General features: G+C 40.6%; 1 protein-coding gene across 3 annotated transcripts in view; it reads left to right on the forward strand.

The window, feature by feature from the left end:
* Positions 1–236: 236 nt before the first annotated feature.
* ADD3 (adducin 3) overlaps positions 237–16,612 on the forward strand; it is a 124,200-nt gene continuing 107,824 nt past the window's right edge. Inside the window, exon 1 of one of the 3 annotated variants that reach the window (XM_021700196.1) lies at positions 237–277. The gene's annotated coding sequence lies outside the window, so the exon portion shown is untranslated. Of the gene's footprint in view, positions 278–1,779; positions 1,839–2,368; positions 2,492–16,612 lie in introns of those variants that run through there. The other 2 variants (XM_021700197.1, XM_044916143.1) reach the window with 2 other exon arrangements.

The following is a 16,612-nucleotide window of genomic DNA, read 5'->3' on the forward strand; positions in this document are numbered from 1 at the left end:
CTTATGAAGCAATAGTAGAGAGGAGAAACAAAGCCCATTCCTTTAAGAAAGATTCCGCCTCCTTTTTTTTATGAGCAAGCGCCTAATGGTAACCGGGAGTCTCTACTAAGTCACACACTTTACTACTCAGCATTGGGAGAAGCTGCTGCGGCTGCTGTCTGTAGCTGCGGCCGCCGCCGCGGGTCTGAGGCTGCAGCGGTTTCACTGCAGAACCCACACTTACAGAAGACACACACGTCTACTACCCTGGACACAAGCAAGCCTTGCATCTTCCGCGGTAAGGCGATCTTTTATCCATTTTGTCCAGAAACTGTGGGAAAGGGAATGATCATGGAAAACATTGCTCATCAGACATGCTTAAAATGGATTATGGTAATTTGTCTTCCTTTGGGGGGGGTATTTAGATTTGTGACTGGCAAATGCTCTATATAGTGGAGACTATTGTCTGATAAGTGCTCTTAACATACTTTTTTTTTTTTTTTGCTAGTCATAGAAAGGCTAACCTTGATGCATGCAAAAGCTTTTCATTTTTTGCTTTATAAATGCAAAAAAAAAAAAAATCCAGCCACTCCCAATATCTCTCTCAAATACTGCAGATATTTTTAAACACCAAATAAAATGACAGGCTGAGCATTTTCTAAGTATTTTCTCCCCAAAGCCAGGAAGCCTTCCCTCGATCCTTTAGGGGTATTTAAAAATCATAAGGCATGGTTAGATTTTGAGCAGATGGGAGATGGTGGTAGACTGAAATTTCTATAGCCTTAGTCCAGTGGAGAGAGAAAAGGAGGATAAATGAATCACAGTTTGTGCCAACACAAGATTCATTTTCCACACTTCATATGTGGGAAGAGGAAACTACATTTTAATTAGCACATTTTTAGGGAAGAGGGAGGGGATGAAGATGAGGGGGATGGCATGAAGTATTTGAGGGGGAGGAAAAGAGTCTGCAGAGGAGGAAGGAAATGAAGTGGACTGTCGCCAGTGCCTTGGAAACGAAGGGAGACAAGGGTGGGGAATGAAGTTTGTTCTGTTTGGTAGGGTGGGGTTGACTCAAGGGACCATGAATAACCAGAATGGCGCTTGCAGGGGTGTGCTTGAGAGTGGATTCGTGCCGTGGAGGACACGTGTGCGGGAGGGATGTGCAAATCGTGGGTGGCTGAGAAAGGTGTGCATTGCTGGGAGATCTGTTTCGAGAACAGGTTGGGGTGAGAAATGTATCTGGGCGACGGGGGGTGGGGGAGGCCCAGTGTCACCTGTGGATGGATCCACATCCCTGCTATTGCACGTTGCAAAGTTTACCCAGCCCCAAATTCATTTTGAAAGCTGGCGCTGCCTCCCTCGACTTTTCCCCTCCAAGAAGCCAGATCTCATAAGGTCACACGGCCAGGGGCCAAAGTAGGGGTGAAGACCCTCCACCGGTCTAAGTGGAGCAGGATTGAGAGAGCCCCTGCCCTGCCCCTCTGTGGAGGTGAGTAGGGGGAGGAAGCGCCCAACAGACAAGTATGCTGAGAAGAAAATCTAGGCCCCTCCTATGGGGGGCGTGCGAAGATTGAACCTTAGCCGTGGCCTCCCCTTGAAGACCCAGCTGCCAGAGTAGGCGGCAGAGGTTGACTGAAAGCTGCGGCCCAGCCTCGGGACGGGGAAGGCTCGCTCAGGTTAGGGCGGACGACATTTCTGAGGATTCCTCCTCCTCCTGGTAGTCGGGTTTCCGTCGGGGTTATTTCCCCCTCCGACCCTCAGGGGACGCCACGGATCGGAACTGCATAGCGGGAGGAGGACGCTGAAGAGGTGCCAGGGAGCTGCCTAGCGCCAGGCCCTCCCAGAGGCCCGGCCGGCTGGTAGGTCCCTGCGGTCGCGGCTACACAGATGTGGTGCTCGCGGGCGGGGAGGGGGCCGCAGCGGGTGGAGCCAAGGCTCGCGAGGGGCGCGAGGGGCCGCGAGGGGCGGGGCCTTGAAGAGGCAGGGCCTAGAAGAGGCGGGGCCCAGAACGTCCGGTGATTCCGAGGGGCGGGGCCAGGTCGCTCGGAGGGGGGGCAAAGGGCGGGACTAGGGGCGTTCGGGGGCTGCGAGGGGCGGGCCTCTAGGAGGCGGAGCCAGAGGCGCTTGGGGGCCTAAGGGCGGGGCTTAGGGGGGCGGAGCCAAAGGACGCTCCGGGGGCGCTCGGCCAGTCCCGCCAGAGCGCGAGCCGCCCGCTGGTAACGGTCGCCAGGGCAAGGGGCGGGAGGGGAAGGAAGGGGGTTTAAATTATTTTCTTTAAGAGCAGTGAGCGAGAGCTAGAGGCATCGCGACCCAGGTGTCTCCGCTTCCTGCTATAGAGGGCTCGGCGCCCAGGTCCCTCCCTCCTCACGCCCCCTCCCCTTCTGTCCTCCCCTGTGGAGCCGTGCGGCGCTTAAGAGGCGGCCGCGGCGGATCGAGCAGCCGCTGCAGCTCCGGCGGCCTCGGAGAAGAAGGAAGGGAAGCACAAAGCCCGCTGCGCGAGGCGAGCTGCGAGGTAATCCTGAGGGGAGAGAAGGCGCCGTCGTTGAGCCCCCTCCTCCCAGCGGGGATGGCTGGCGCCCGCGCGGGCTGAACGGCGGAACCCTTCCAGGGGGTCGCGCGGGGGCGGGGAGCGCGGCGGCTTGCAGGGCCGAGGGGACTTCCTATTGGCTGTCCCTGCGGCCTCAGGTGAACCTCTCTCTTCCCGGGAGGCCGGAATGGGAGCCCTGGGCTAGTCCGAGGGGAGTGGACGTTCGGGGGAGGGAGGGCCTCTGGGCGCCGCCGGGTGGGCCCGACTCTTGGGCGTCCTTTGGTTTCCCTCGAGAGTACCGTAGGGAGTTCTGAAAATCGAGAGCTAGTTGAAGCGTTGGTGACCTGGGACCTTAAGCTCGGAAGGTGTGCCCCCGAGGTTGCCGCGCTTGGAAAAGGTGGAGGTAGGGAAAGAATGTTGTTTTGTTTTCCTCGTTTAAAAAACTTCCGTTACTAGTTGAAAGCGTTCAGCCACCTTTCTCCTGTAATCCGCGTCCCCATTCTCCTAGCGCGCACACACACCCCTACAAACGCTTACACATTAAGGTTGTGCTTCCTGCCTGGGGTGACAAGCAGAGTTGGCAGCGGGTCCACTTTGCTGGTGTTTGGGGCACGTCCAGCCTCTTTGGAGGTATGCTATTATAGCTGAGGCAAGACCACAGAGACGGGTAGAATAAGCTAGGCCTCTGTTAAATTGGCAAGAATGGCCTCAGGTGAACTTTTTTGTTGCAGAGATTTAATTGCAAGTAGGTGCCCGCTCAAAATGCGAGCGTAGTAAAACCACTAATTTCTTTGGCACGTGTGCTGTTGCAATCGACCACTATAGTGGTAAGGAGAGAAATGGAATTTAACTCAACCAGGAGGTTTTGAGTCGGGATTATATGCAAGTGTGGTGAAGGAGTTGGTAAGATTCTGGGGGTTGGAACCAGCTACATAAACGTGTGTGCATGTTTATATTAAATTATACAATATTTCAGACTTAGCAGTATGAAATGGTTGCTTTTCTTGGAATGAAGTGCCTCTACATCATGCTTAGTATATCCTAATTTGGGCTTCAGAAGACTTCTAGAGTGTTGTTAAAGAGAATAAGAGTGCAGGGTAACTCGTAGTTAAGAGCTTGACTATTAAAAAATTTGTGTAATTAAGGTATGGTACCAACTCATTTATAGCATTACTTTTGGAGCATATGTGTAAAGTTTTTTGTATCTAAATCTTGATTTCACTGTAATTGGCCTCTAACTCGTTTTCCTTTGCTTAAATTGAGCAGATTAATTTTGCAGAGGGAGGGCCAGAAAAATGTGGTTGCTTTTGCTACATTTAATTCTTCATCTTTTTAAAGAGTTCTTTTATTTTTTTTAAGATTTTATTTGAGAGAAAGCAAGTGAGAGAGAGAGCATGAGTGGGGGGTGGGGGAGGCAGTGGGAGAGGGAGAGAGGGAGAAGCAGACTCTCCACTGAGCTGGGAGCCTGTTGCGGGGCTCGATCCCAGGATCCTGGGATCATGACCTGAGCTGAAGGCAGACGCTTAACTGACTAAACCACCCGGGAGCCCCATCCAAAGAATTCACTCTTAAAAATTGACCTCAGGTGCTGGCATGTTGGTAATAGTTTTTTTTAAAGAAAAAAAGTGACCTATCAATTTTGAATGTTAAACATAATTTATCTCAATTTAAATGTAAATTAAGAGATAATTGGTTATGGGGCATTCAATGTGTTGTAGCTTTTTACATGTATGATAACAGGAGGTTTGTTGGTAAACATTTGACATGACAGGTGATCATAAGACAGCTGGGAAATATTTATTTTGCATGATAGAATTGTATTTTCAAAATATGTTTTACATTCTAAAAGTGAAAAAACTGTACACTTTTCTATTTCTAACCCCTTTTTTCAATAATGCTATACTGGGAAGAATGGGTGTTCCATTTGGTGATGTTTAAAGTGTGGATTTGGTCTTGTAAAACCAGAATGTCTTTTGAGACTAAGAGGACATAGCATCAGCATCAGCTCCTACACACAATCCTAAAATCTAGACTCAAGGTGGAGCTCAACTTCTGCAGTTGTGAGGCTTCCTGAAGTAGGTGTATCATGTCTGTTTTTGTTACACCTAAGCCTATACAGGTTGTTAGCTGTTTAATCTGTTCAGTGGCAAAGCAGTTGGTTAGCAGTACTGGGCAGCACTTACACATGTCCTCAGGGTATAAGAAGCATTTCTATTGAGGGAGGAAATCCTATAAAAGCATAGAAACCCATATCTGAACAAATTCAGTTTGTAGAATGTTGTGGAATGATGTCATAATATTAACTGAGTTGTTTTATGTAAAGTGTTTACAATATGGTCTGGTACTCAGTGTTTTATGACTTTATCATCACTAGTATATAAAATGAGTCTTTTCAGAAGGTGGTTATATCACACTACGTAGCAAGTGAAGACTAAGCAAATATTTGTAATAACCAGTATTTATTTCCTCTACCTCTGTGCCAGAGTTTTATATGATTTAATTTACTTATTCCTCACGACACCCGAACGACTAAACAGAGACCTAGGTTTTTGCCCAAGGACTATAGGCACCAGGTGCCACAGGCTGGTTCTGAACCCAGAGTCTGACTCTAGAGTGAGCCCGTGTAACTAGTGGGCCCTGCTATTATACTTGCAGTAGTAGTTACAAATCAGTGAAAGGGCTTCGAAGTATTCCCAAAACTACAGGTATCCCTTGGTCTTGTTTAGCCACACCCTCCTGTATTAATACCACCAACCCACCAACAGATTGTTTAAATATGAAGGGTGGTGATTAATATGCATTAAGTAGAATCACCTTTTGACTTTGGAAGAAGATTCTCTTTTGATTCCTAAGTTTAGCTAGAATACTATATTTGGGCTAGAGTATGTTATCTTTTTAATTACTAAAGATATTAAAGTCATTTTTTTTTTTTTTTTTTTTAAAGCTTGCCAGATGTGCTGGGACCCACCAGGCCCAGCAGGCACTAGTTTTCCTTGGAGAGATTCTGGTTTTGCACTAAATCAGTAAGGCTGATCTTCTGATTATCAACATTATATCAATCTAAGATGGATTGTCACTTAAATTTGTTCTAAATTCCGCCTGAGTTGCCTCCTAAGATTAGCCTTAAGATATAACTATGGCTTATACTCTGTCACTCACATTCCTCATGGAATTGTGTGTTGCTGCTTCACCAGTGTAGTTGATAGGTCAAGCAAATAAATTATAACGTAAATCAGGAGCTGGTTTCAGTACTGTTTAGAATTATTGTAGAGAACTGAAACGTCCTTTTGTTGACAGCTTAGTGAAATATAATGTTAGGAAAAAATGTTTAAAAACAAGCATATGTTGAACTAAGAAAGCCCAAGCTGTATTGAAGACACAGGTTACTAATCTGTTTCTCACATAAATAAATACTAAATTTTTTGGCTAGAATTAATATTCAGTGCTGTTTCCAAATCCCTTTGGAAATGCTAAATATGTAGAGTTTGAATAGAAAAAAAATTTAAATGTCTAATCAGAGTGCTATTCTTTTTTAAACATGGACACCTTATTTAAAATTAATTAAGGAGTTGTAGACTGCGTTAGGTCATTGAGGTTCAAAATGAGTGCCCTGATACTTTCATGTCTTTTGTGTTAATGGTTTATCATTTGATCTTGGGGTCCATTCCAGTATCTTTTATAGATGAGATTGTTATGAGGTCTTTCGGGTTCTGCAAGTGACTAAGCTCTCTTGGCTAAGAGCCAGGACAATCTCAAATTTTTACTGTAATGGGTTGTATATATTCAGAATCCTTTATATCCTACAGGTTAGAAGTCTTTCATTGACTGAGGCTTGAAAGAAAACATGTCTGTTAACTCTTATATATCCCGTTTATATAATAACTAGATGAATTTAATTATTTTTTCCTTCTAGCAGTAGCTGGTTATGAACATACATGTATATAATTATCCTGCTTGGGGGATACTCTTCCTTTCATGTAAAGTTAAAAATTATTCACCTGGCATTCATGCAATAAATAATTTGAGTATCAACAGTATGCATTGAACAATTTTAACTGAAAATTAATTATGTTAATTTTAATTAAGTGTTGCAGAAAAAGGTTTGTGGGCACTTTATTTCATGTGCATTTTAATAATGTTGATCTTTTATATTTGGACAAGTTTCAAAGTGCAGTTCAGAATTAAGTTAATTGCACAGTTGAACACGTATTTGAATGTTAAGATGGTACTGTTTAACTTACTGTAGAGCCTTAGCTGATAGTACAAATAATGAGAATCAGAGTCTCTTGTTTCCTTAAACTAATTTTTGTTAGATATCTTTGAAAAGCTGCATTAATAATCTCTTTCAGGTTTCTAGGATATTACTACACTGAAGGAGCAATTTAAGGAGGAGTATCCTAGAAACCTTAAAGATTGAATGTGGCTTTCAGTGTTATCTAGTATAACCCAAAAAGTAGTACCATGATCACTGAAAGGTATAAAATGAATGAAACCCATCTTTTATATTAAAAGGCTTATTGTTCTTATAAATTTCCTTCTTAGGAAGATAGTATAGACTGGTTTCTAACTATGCCAAAGCTGAACTGTTATTGTATAGGCTTTGATGTACAGTACAGCTTTATAATGAGTTTAGATGTAAATTGAACACTAATCTGATGTCAGACTGATCTGCATTGCCACCATATACCTTACATTTACTTGTTTTTAAAAGTTGGTGTTAAAGCTTAATTGGAAATGGTAAGACCTCGCTGGTATAAGATGAACTTTGAAACCTCTTTGTTTCAAATTGTCCAAAACTGGGCCTCAGGATATTGGTGTATAGGCAGTACATTAACTAGCATTTAAGATTGCTACCTCCTCAAACAAGACTACAGTTTGAACCTGGGTGATGAAACTCACTTTTTTTTGCAGCAGACATAATGATTTCCACAGGATAAAAATTTCTCACAACTAGCTAGCCAGGGGTTAAAACACTTTTTGGAAGCTTAAGGGCAAATGACATAATATTCTTAAAACCAGTGTCTTTAATAAAACTTAATTTTAATGCTCCCAAGATGCATTAAGGCAAGTAGACATTAAGGCAAGCAATTGATTAAGCAAGATGGAAATCTAACTCCAAGTGACATACATGAAATTGTCACTTTATTCTTTTTGCTACCTGTCATACTCCTTTAAATTTATTCTTGTAATTTTTTTTACTCCCCCATCCCCTTACCTCTTTGGAAGAGGAAAGGACCCTGCAGGTATGAGTTCAGGAGACTGTTTAATTCCGCTCCCAGGCTGCTGTTGGTTGCCTGCTAGGGGAGCTGGAATTTCAACAATGTAGAAAGCAATCAGGTTGGAGAAGTGCTGAATTTTTCAGTATCTTGGGACTTGGTGTATGCCTTTAATTTGTCACCATCAGCAGTGTTCCTGTGACGTTCTTCCACAATGGCTCAGTTATCCTGTACAAGGACAGCATTTCCTTTTTCCATACAATATTCTCATCCTGTCATCTTTTGATCTGCTGGAATGACTAAATGCCATACCAAAAAAAAAAAAAAAAAAAAAATTGGGTTTACTCCGTATCCTCATGGAGAAGATAATTAGGCTTTCTTGGTATGTCTGAAGACGCATATTTGGGGATCAAGTCCTTCCCAGGGACTCTTTAAGAACGCTCTGTTTTTAATCCTTCAGAAATTAGAGCCAGCAACTGTTAGCTGCATTGTTATTTCTAATCTCATTTGTCTTACTAGTACATGAAAAGATTCTAAGGGCAGCGTTTCTTAATGTCTATGGAAGAAGTTAGGGAATGGTGATGGTCACAGCTCAAGTGGAGTTGTGAATGGGCTTAAGTGCATAGGACGAGCGGCACAGATAGTGGAAAGGGGAAAGAGATTGGCAATGAAGTTGATATATTGGTCTTATTCCTTGTCCCCACTCCCAACTTTTTTTTTTTTTTTTTTTAACTTTAAAACCATGTTCTTTCCACCTTGCCTTCCTCCCATGACTTGTATTGCCAGAACTGAGTTTTAGGTCCTCTAGAGAAAGGTGGAATTTTCAAGGTGATTCCTATCTGATTGCTGAAAAGTTTGGCTTTTAGCTAGAAAGTTCACTAAAAGGAATTTCCTTCCATCACTCTCCACAACTGTCTGTTTTTTAATTAAAAAAAAAGATCTCTGAAACAGAAGTGTGAGAAACCTTATCATGTAATAGTTGGGAGCCATTATGCATTAAAATTAAAATACATATTATTAATGAATCAGAAATCCATATTGTTTAAGCACTTTTTTGCAAAACTAAATCTACAGTAATTTTGTGTTAGGATGTTTCTTTTTAAGTGGGTATCAAAAATTATTTTTAACCAAAAAATGTTGAAAGTAATATGAAAGAAATACATCTTTTGTCTTAGTGTTGATGATGACAAAAAATCATAGTACTCTAAACTATTATCATTAAATATTCTAATGAAATACTAGATAGACAATGATTTGGTCACTAGCCACTGAAAGACTGTCTAGAGCAGAATGTAATAGGAAAGGAACATTTTATACCTGAATAAGAACAGTGTATCTGCTTGACATAGTGAAGGCTCTGAAAAGCTGATTACTTGATAATCACTCACGTTAGGTGATTTTATATTGTTTGATGTTTTTATAATCTGAATTTCGCTGGGCTCTTTTTAAAAGTGTCTGGTTGGACCATCAGCTTTTGATGGATACATTTCTGGAGGGATTGTGACTATCCGTTAAAGTGCTTTGAAGAGAGAAACCCTGTTTTGTATCTCACCTGACTGTCACAGAACATGCTTCTTGGAGCTTGTTTAATTTGGCCTCAAAGGGAAGAGTGCCATCTACTGAATGGCCAGCATCAAGTTGAGCAGCCCCACGTTTTTCTTACAGAACTCTCAGCTGGCTACTGAAGAAACCAGACCTCACTTCACTGAAGAATTTGACAGGATTTTAGTACCAAGTAGAATTGTTGCTTGCTTAATTTTAATTACACTTTCCGCAGGAGGCCTAAACACATGGTAAAGAACTAATTCACCACTTTTTGGATTGCATGGGAAAGGAGAAACTTCAAGAAGTTGTTGAGACTTTATATTAAATAATCTAGCAATGGTGAAATCATTAAATAAAAAGTGGTAAAGAAAATTATTTTAATAAGGCATGTTTCATTAGTGGTTCCAGTTATTGATGGCTTCTGCAGACAACAATGATGTTTAAAATTTGGCCTTAGGGCGCCTGGGTGGCTCAGTTGGTTAAGCGACTCCCTTTGGCTCAGGTCATGGTCCTGGAGTCCCAGGATCGAGTCCCACATCTGGCTTCCTGCTCAGTGTGGAGTCTGCTTCTCCCTCTGACCTTACCCCCTCTCGTGCACTCTTTCTCTCAAATAAATAAATAAAATCTTTTAAAAAAATTAACTTAAAATTTGGCTCTAAAATGAGACAAATCATTTATTTAACTAGAGGTAAGGGTTTTAAGAGTATTTGAATATTTTTTTTTCTCTTGCCCTTTTACTTTGTCTCCCTTTCTAAGGCAGTGATTCCTACTTGAGTGATTTCACTGTTTCAAAGTGGGTTTTGTTGTTGATCTGCTTTACTCAAGTGGCCTCCTGTTTTGTCAAGTTTTTCCTAACTTCCAGAGACTGCCAGTGGTAGTAGTCATGGGTAGAACAGGAGGTCACAGAATCAGACGTAGGTCAGTGGAGGTTTACAATACCTGGAATAGGCCTGTCGAAGCCAGACAAGAAGGAACTTTGACATTAGGACTTGAAAGGAAGCTTTGAAATTATGATACTATCTTTGTTGTTAAGTATCAGATATAATTAATCAGTAACCATTTTTCTCAGCCCTTAAAACCTGCCAAGGATCCTATTAAGCACTTTACCTAAATTATCTGGAATTTAGTTAAGTAACTAAGATTGTACAGTTGATAAGTGGCAGAGCCAAGGTTTGAGCCCAAGGCTAACTCCTTTAAATGGGATGCTGTACTGCTCATTTATTTAAGCTCATTCTTGTTGGTGACTGCACAAAAGACATGAACCAAGATTAGAAGAATATTTATGCCTCTGCGGGAAAATACTGGTAGTTTTTTGTTTGTTTTTTTTGAAGATTTTATTTATTTGGGGGGGGGTGCGGAGAGCAAGCGAGCACCAGCAGGGGAAGGGAGAGGGAGAAGCAGACTCCCAGCTGAGTAGGGAGCCCGATGTGGGGCTCGATCCCGGGACCCTGGATCATGACCTGAGCCAAAGGCAGACGCTTAACCGACTGAGCCACCCAGGCACCCCCTGTTTGTTTTTTAAAAAGGTGATGAAATGGGTAAAGAGGATTGAAATTTCAGTAGGATCAGGAAGTATGTATGAGATAGACCTTCAAATATTTGCTATTTGGTTTTATCTAAATATTCATGTCTTTGTTCCTTTTGCTATATTATTTATTTAAAACCACAAGAGGGGCACCTGGGTGGCTCAGTCGGTTAAGCGTCTGCCTTCAGCTCAGGTCATGATCTCAGGGTCATGGGATCGAGTCCCTCGTCGGGCTCTTTGCTCTGCGGAGAGCCTGTTTTTCCCGCTCCCTCTGCTCTTCTCTCTCTCTCTCTCTCTCTCTCTCTCTGTCAAATAAATAAATAAAATCTTTAAAAAATAAAAAACACAAGAAAAATTTATAATTGAAATAATGAAATTGTTTCATGTTGCTTAAAATATGCTACTTCATGGGAGGAGGGGTTGAGTTACAGAAGGGTTTTATGCTGGGGTTCTGGAGGGGTTGCAGTTGGGCGGGTAAGAGGGATGTCTTAGTTGCCTTTCTTTATTTTGCTTGCTCCTAAATATTTTTAGGTAGTAGTACTTCTTAATATGGCAATAATATCCCATATCCACAGCACAATAAAATTCAACCATGTGCCAATCTGAGGTCTTGGGGGAACTTCAAATTGTTGTGCACACCAAGTGTGCTCTGAGCACCAAATGAGTACTATACCTCTCATATATGTACTAATTAGTTTTGAATGCATATATTCTCTCAATTAAGAGATATTTAATACCTACTATTGAGAGTGCTTTCAGCTTTTGAAACCTATTTTGACCTTAAAAGGTATCTTTTTTACTTTAACAGGTTGGAAATCATTGTTTTGGTGTAGCCAAAAGCTTCTAAAATTGCAGTTCAGAGTGCTGTGTATTATAAACCAATCACTCTTGAAGGACCTCTGACTCTTCTCTTTCATATGTAAGAGAATTATGTTTTGCCTTCCAGAAAACCCCTTTAGGAATATCAATTACATAACTCCTTGGATTCTGACTCTACATTCCAGTCAAACATAGAAAAAGTCAGCAACAACTAAGATGGCAACACAAAAGATATTACTTGCCAGTGTGTGATGAATGCTGAATGGCAGGTACAGAAAACAAAGGCTGTATGGGTCATTTCATCAAGAAAGGAGCCCCATAGATGGAGTGGTCAGAAAAAATCTCAAGCAAAGAGGACAAGGGTGGGCCTTGAAAGGCAGGATAGGATTTCACTAGGTGCAGGCTAGGGAAAGAGTTTTTGGCAAGACATTACTGTCCATGAAAATAATTTTTTTTTCTGTAGCATGATTGGAGATAGTTTATAATAGTGGTTCACAGTTTCTTTTCACTGTAAGGCACTTGAAGGCTACAGTATACTCTTATGAGTAATAGTGCCAAGGACGCACCTCCCTAGAAGGTGTATTAGAGTATTGCGGGGATGGGAATGAGAGGGTGGTGGTGAAGGGCATGTAGATTTTTTTTGTTTTTTTTTGTTTTGTTTTTTTTTTTTTTAGGAAGGCTCCATGCATGGAGCCTAGCGTGGAGCCCAGTATGGGCCCGAACTCACAACTGTGAGATCAAGACTGGAACTGAAACCAAGAGTTGGTTGTTCAACTGACTGAGCCACCCAGGTACCCCGTCATGTAGATTTCAATAACACTCCTTATGAACCCACATGAAAATGACTGGTTCATAGAAAAATCCTGATACTGTTACTTTGAAGTAATGTTTAGGAAAGTTTGGTACTTGGAAGACTTTAGAAATTCTCATCATTCCTAACACTCAACAAGAAAAGCCTTCTTTTGGGAAGAGGGGTGCCTTTTTTAAAAGCCTGAATTTGTCCATCATCTACTTTGCCAAATACCAGAGTATAATTCTGTTGATGACTCTGTTATATCTTTTAAATCTAATGTATCGATAGATAGACTTGTTGATATTATGAAATATAATCATTTGTACTTAATTTTTGTTAATGTCTGGTTTTGGATTTTAGAGGATTTGTTCCAAGTGTCTGAATTCTTAGATTTTGTAATGCTTACCACTTTTTGAAAAATACTTAGTGTAACTATTTAAGATATTTTGAGCAAGTCACTTATTTCTTATTTTAGTTTTCTTTTTCTTTCTTTTTTTTTTTTAAAGATTTTATTTTTTTATTTGACGGAGAGAGACACAGTGAGAGAGGAGCACAGGCAGGGTGAGTGGAGGGGGGAGAGGCAGGCTTCCCGCCGAGCGGGGAGCCCGATGCGGGGCTCGATCCCAGGACCCCAGGATCATGACCTGAGCCGAAGGCAGACGCCTAACGACTGAGCCACCCAGGCGCCCCTCATTTTAGTTTTCTAATGTATAGAAATCCCAGCTGAGCAAGGAGCCCGATGCGGGGCTCGATCCCAGATCATCTTAAAATCCATTTCAGTTTAAAGATTCTGTGATTTTACTTCCAAGGAAGGTAAACTCCCCAATTAGTGGTTTAACTTGGAAAGTGGCCAAGAAACCTATGATTGTACTGTGTGAAGGTCCTGAAAACAGGTCTAATTGAAGGCCAAGACTATGAAAGTCCTTGGCTCTATGTATATGTGGCAGTTGAGAAAAGGACATTACTCCAGGACCCCCAGAGTTTTAGTTCTTCAGAAGCTAAGGGCCCTTGGCAATGGACAGTGGATAGATCCTTTTCGAGAACAATGAAATAAATAAGGATAGCAGTTTTTCCTAAAGCAAACTGGAAACATAATGGCATATTTTTCAAAAAATATTTTTCCGTTACAATTCCATTTTTACTATATTTAGTGTATTAGTTCCTTATAAATATTTCTGACTTCTGTTTAGCTCTTCTTTTCTGAGCCACTTTGTTTCATTTTATTCATTCATTTAGCGAATATTTATTGAATGCTTATTATGTGCCAGCCCATGTTCTAAGTTATGGGAATTCAGTAAGCAAAACAGAAGAACTGTCCTGTCCTAATGGCGTTTATATTCTTGTAGGTAAGCAAAAACAAACAAGTAAAGTGTGTGTTGTATTGGTGTAAATGTTCTGGAGAGATACAGAGCTGGAAATGAAAATAAAGGGAGTATTTGGGTGTATGGCAAGTTTAAATACAGTGGCTAGGTGAAGCCCTTACTGAGAAGATGATGTGTGAGCAAAGATGATATGTAATTCCCTTGTATCACATACATTCTTACCTCCTTCATGGCATGATTCATGGCAGGCAGATGGCCTAGATAACGCAGAAGAAAGATCTAAGATGATCATTTCTGTGAGTCTCAGAGAACAGAAACTAGTTGATAAATAAGTTTATTAGGTCTTAAATCAATAAAGATGGCTCTTTTCGCCATACCTATAATTTAAAAATATGGAGAACTCAATTCCCAATAATTTTTTTTAAGCCAACCCAAGATGATATTTACTTCTTAAAAATGTTATTACTATCAAAGAGTTGCCTGCTGAGGAAGTAGATGAAAGGATTATCTTTAACTTTCGTACCACTTCCTACTCTAATTTTTCTTTTTTTATTCTGTTATTTTTTAAATTAAGATATAATTCACATACCATAAAATTTATCCCCTAATTTTATTTTGAAGAAATATATGTATTGATATATTCTTTTATTAGAATGAAAGCTTCTAGAGAACAGAGGTCCATATTACTTGGATGGTTTAACATGTTTTCAGCATTTTAAGGGAACACATGAACCAGACAAGAAAGATAGGGTAGGGAGATAGGCACTTCTGTAGCTGATTCCAACACTAGCTTGAGAGCTATGCTAAGGCAGCAATTTAAAGGAAGTGCAGAGGGGCAAAAAGAAGGGAAATGTTTATCCCACTGAGAGAAACAATTCATGAAGGAGGCTGACATTTAAATTGAGTTTTAGAGGATCTCAAATGTTGGAAGAGAGTGAATTACAGACCAAGATGATAGAAAGGCAGTCTACAGGATAAATGTGGTGGGAGAGGAAACAGGAGAGTAAGGTTGAGAGCGCTAGATCATGAAGGCCTTGGGTACTATTTTAAGAAACTTAGATATTATTCTGGGGCACATAATCAGATGTGTCTGAGATTGGTGGTGTGAAGAATGTTGTCATGGAGGAAGTGTTGGCAAAGAGACAAGTTAGGCATTTAGAGATGAGCAAATGAAGTAAGGCAGTGGCTCTGAGATGAGAAGGGGAGGAATGGGATCTTTTGGAGGCAAAAATATGTACAACTTGCTGAATAATGCAGAGGTTGAAGGAACATTCCATCACCATGGGTAGACATTTAAATGTATTTTACTCCATTTCCAATTCTCTGATTTGTGACAGAGGGGAGATACACCTATACTGCTAGAAAGGAGACAGATTCTTGAAGGTGTCTTTTCCTTACCGTACATAAAAGACTTTAGAAATGCGACTATTTCTTAATTTTCCTTAATTTTTTACAACTTGTCAGTTACTACCCAATTCAGTCTTTGGATTTGTTTTCATTTGTGTCTTTGGAAATGGCTGAATAGTCCTCATTTTGGTGTAATAGTATTTGTTTCCAAATGAAACTCCCTCCCTGTCCTGTATTTTGTATCTTAAACTTTGGTGTAGTGGAATAATAAAAAATTGAAGATACAGGGCATTTCAGTATCAAGTATTGCATGCCGTCATTACAGGACATTGTGCCATCTTGAGGTTTCCCCTTATATTTAGTGGTTTATCTTGGAACTTCAAAGTAAACATATGGTGAGCACTTTTATAAAGAAACAATGAGAAATGTCAAGAAGCACATTCAAAAAAATGTTTTTTTTGTGTGTGTAAATTTAGTAGAGGATCCAATCCAGTAAGGTTCTGCGTATTTGCGTAATAAAACCAGTAACGTAAGATTTGTCTCCTCTAATGTTTCCGATTGATTAAAAGGCATGATTGGCTATTTTTGTTTGTGGGTTTGTAGCTCCCTTTAATAAGACATGTAACAAAGAGGATATTATAGCAGGACATAGTTATTTTATAAATGGATGGAAGAAAATACAAGATTTGACAGAACTAACTTCTAAAATATTATAAGAAAACTTTCATGCTTAAAATTTTAAAGCATTAAAATAGCTTATTCAAAAGCAATTCTTAAAAATAATTCATTGGCCTAAAATACTATGACAGGTTTGACAATCAGAAGAGTAGAAAGCCCTCACTGATTTATTTTAAAGCAAGAATTTATTTACTTGATTTATAAGGTAAACTTATTGTGAGGCATATTTTTATAAAATTATTTTCATTTTTAAATATTTGAAATTAATTTTTGAGTAAGAAGCTTAAGGACATGGAACAAAATCCAAAAGGCACAAAAGAGTATACAGTGAGAAGAAAGTTGTCATTCCACCCCAAACCACTCAGGTCTCCTCCTTTCGTGTATATTCTTCCAGAGATATTTTTCATTGTTTATTTTTAAATTCCTGAATCAAGACTGCCTGCCTACACCTGGTGGATGAATTGCTGCATGAGAAATAGAGCCTTAGGCTCAGAACAGCCTGGAGAAATAGCTAGCCCTGTTCTCCTAGGTGTTGTTTCCAGATCCATTCTCTCTCTCTCTCTTTTTTTTTTTTTTCTTAAGAGTGTCCTTTTCTAGCTTCCTCTCCACTTAGAGCAGAGGTATGAAGAGTGGGAGGTGGAAATTGTAATCATCTGTCACTCCTGTCTCATCCTAGGCAATGACAGATAACTTTATGAAAACATACATGCTAACAAAGCAAATTCTGTTTGAGAAGTGTTCCCATAGAAAAACATCCTCTAGGAGGGAGGGCAAAGAAGGGGTCAGGAATGGTCAGCCTTTACCATCATTGTGCATCTGCCCCATTAGGCCAGCTGTAACTGTACCTTTTCTAAAACTTTT

Source organism: Neomonachus schauinslandi, chromosome 6 (assembly GCF_002201575.2).
Source record: "Neomonachus schauinslandi chromosome 6, ASM220157v2, whole genome shotgun sequence".
Classification (NCBI taxonomy): domain Eukaryota; kingdom Metazoa; phylum Chordata; class Mammalia; order Carnivora; family Phocidae; genus Neomonachus; species Neomonachus schauinslandi.